This window comes from Bison bison, unplaced genomic scaffold, assembly GCF_000754665.1.
Source record: "Bison bison bison isolate TAMUID 2011002044 unplaced genomic scaffold, Bison_UMD1.0 scf7180017864365, whole genome shotgun sequence".
Classification (NCBI taxonomy): Eukaryota; Metazoa; Chordata; class Mammalia; order Artiodactyla; family Bovidae; genus Bison; species Bison bison.
This window is the reverse complement of record NW_011494937.1, coordinates 2,743,372-2,746,753: the sequence shown is the minus strand read 5'-3', so window position 1 is coordinate 2,746,753 and position 3,382 is coordinate 2,743,372.

The window sequence follows — 3,382 nt, the reverse complement described above, 5'->3', positions numbered from 1 at the left end:
CTAATTTGCCCAAGGCTGAGGCAAATTGGGCTGTATATTTCAAGGACTTGGCAAATATTGCAAGCTGTGCTAAATCTCTTCAGTCCTCTCCTATTCTTTGTGACCACATGGACTGCAGCCCTTCAAGCTCCTCTGTCCATGGGATCCCCCAAGCAAGAACACTGCAGTGTGCTGCCATGCCCTCCTCCGGGGGATCCTCCCAACCCAGGGATTAAACCTGTGTCTCTTGCATCTCCTGCATTGGCAGACAGATTCTGCCCCACCAGGGCCATCTGGAAAGCCCAGGCAAAGGTTGACATCAAACTTTTTTCTAGGTAGGCCTTTGTAAAAAGCTAGCTGTTTTTAATTTTGTATACAAAAAGAACCAGTATTGAAGTTTCAAAGGAAAAATTTTTCTTCATTTTAACCAGTTTTCTTCAGTGTCTAAAGAATATCATGCCCAGCCTGTGTCAAAAGTCATCTTTCCTTTCTGTAGTTTTTATAGCTAAAATATAGAGCAAATAGTGCTCAAATTGATTCTGATACAGGGGAAGAAAAAAAAAAAAAAAACTTGGTAGAGTGGGGGAAGGAGTTAGGGAAGCCGGGCTTCCCCTCTCCCCACTGAGAGTTAGGGAAAGTTAGAAGGGGATTAGCTGATGGAGAGGGAGACAGAGGCAGATTGAGGGGTGTGATAAGGCAGCAACAGGACAAAGAAAAGAGAAAGAGAGGAGTGGGGGACACTGCTAGAGCTGTGGGCCAACTCTAAGGAGAGCCGACTTAAAAAGCAAAGATTTGATCAACTAATATAATTTTGGCATTGTAACTTCGACAGTCATCCTCACAAATCACATAATTCTTTTTCCAGTTGTAACTTCTCTTTAGACAATTTTAACTTAAATTCATGTACCTTACGGTAGGGAGAGAGGAGGTTCCAGCCTCTCAGCTAGCACGGCACATTCTTCAGTTCAGTTCAGTTGCTCAGTCATGTCTGACTCTTTGAGACCCCGTGGACTGCAGCATGCCAGGCCCCCCTGTCCATCACCAACTGCTGGAGTCTACCCAAACCCATGTCCATTGAGTCAGTGATGCCATCCAACCATCTCATCCTCTGTTGTCCCCTTCTCCTGCCTTCAATCTTTCCCAGCATCAGGGTCTTTTCAAATGAGTCAGCCCTTCGCATCAGGTGGCCAAAGTATCATAGTTTCAGCTTCAGCATCAATCTTTCCAAAGAATATTCAGGACTGATTTCCTTTAGGATGGACTGGTTGGATCTCCTTGGAGCCCAAGGGACTCTCTCCAGCACCACAACTCAAAAGCTCAGTTTTCTTTATGGTCCAACTCTCACATCCATACATGACTACTGGAAAAACCATGGCTTTGACTAGACGAACCTTTGTTGGTAAAGTAATGTCTCTGCTTTTTAATATGCTGTCTAGGTTGGTCATAACTTTTCTTCCAAGGAGCAAGCAAACCTTTCTCGATTAACACATTCTTAACATTTCTCAACCAGGGCAAGCTGAAAACATTTAATAACTTTTAAAATTTTGGCTAACTTTAAGATTCCATTTCTCACATAATTCAGTGAATATGTCTCATTCATTAGCTAACAAGCAATAAGGTGAATCTTCCCATCCGGGAATAAAATCTCCATCAAATTTAAATCTCTTTTTTTCTTAAAGAGTGGCATTTTGTCTCACAAATCCTGCTCACAGCGCTAATTAATGTTTTGCTGAAAGTTTTCACTTTTCATCTCAGGTTCAAAGGATTTGTAAACAAAATAAGCCACTTGTTGTATACAAATAAATAATACAGATATTTATTAGAGAAGTATCTAGCTTACTTTCAACATACTAAATTTAAAGGAAAGAGAAATAGAAACAGCAGTGTATAGCGTATACATCACCAAATTGGGTTTTGACCAACATCCAGACTTAAACAGCAATGGGAAGTCCCATGTCACAGCAATTGTGAGACAATAAAAGATGGCTAGAGAGAAAGGACAACAATGCCAGTGAAGCCATTTTAAAAGAATCTGCTCTTTTTAAAAATTTAATTTTATTGCAGTATGGTTGATTTTACCATGTTGTATTAACTTCTGTGTACAACAAAGTGATTCCATTATATATGACATTGTTTTTTATATTTTACTTTATTACAGTTTATCAGAAGATATTGAATGCAGAACCCTACACTATATTGTAGGACCTTGATGTTGAGCTGTTCAGTGTATAATAGTTTGCATAGGCCAGTTCGAAACTCCCATTTCATCACTCCTCCATCATCTCCTCCCCTTGGCAACCAAAAGTCTACTCTTGATGTCTGTGAGTCTATTTCTGATTTTAGTCAAGTTCATTTGTGACACATTTTAGATTCTACATACAACTGATGCCAGCTATATTTCTTTCTAACTTACTTCACTCACCATGGTAATCTCTAGATTCATTCATGTTAGGCAAATGGCATTTCATTCTTTTTTGTGGTTGAGTAAGTCCATCCTTACTCATGGACATGGAACAAAAGACTGGTTCCAAATAGGAAAACAAGTAGGTCAAGGCTGTATATTGTCACCCTGCTTATTTAACTTATATGCAGAGTACATCATGAGAAACGCTGGGCTGGAAGAAGCACAAGCTGGAATCAAGATTTCTGGGAGAAATATCAATAACCTCAGATATGCAGATGACACCACCCTTATGGCAGAAAGTGAAGAGGAACTAAAAAGCCTCTTGATGAAAGTGAAAGTGAAGAGTGAAAAACTTGGCTTAAAGCTCAACATTCAGAAAACGAAGATCATGGCATCCCGTCCCATCACTTCATGGGAAATAGATGGGGAAACAGTGGAAACAGCTGTCAGACTTTATTTTTGGGGGCTCCAAAATCACTACACATGGTGACTGCAGCCATGAAATTAAAAGACGCTTCCTCTTTGGAAGGAAAGTTATGACCAACCTAGATAGCATATTCAAAAGCAGAGACATTACTTTGCCAACAAAGGTCCATCTAGTCAAGGCTATGGTTTTTCCTGTGGTCATGTATGGATGTGAGAGTTGGACTGTGAAGAAGGCTGAGCACCGAAGAATTGATGCTTTTGAACTGTGGTGTTGGAGAAGACTCTTGAGAGTCCCTTGGACTGCAAGGAGATCCAACCAGTCCATTCTGAAGGAGATCAGCCCTGGGATTTCTTTGGAAAGAATGATGCTAAAGCTGAAACTCCAGTACTTTGGCCACCTCATGCGAAGAGTTGACTCATTGGAAAAGAGTCTGATGCTGGGAGGGATTGGGGGCAGGAGGAGAAGGGGACGACAGAGGATGAGATGGCTGGATGGCATCACTGACTCGATGGACGTGAGTCTGAGTGAACTCCGGGGGTTGGTGATGGACAGGGAGGCCTGGCGTGCTGTGA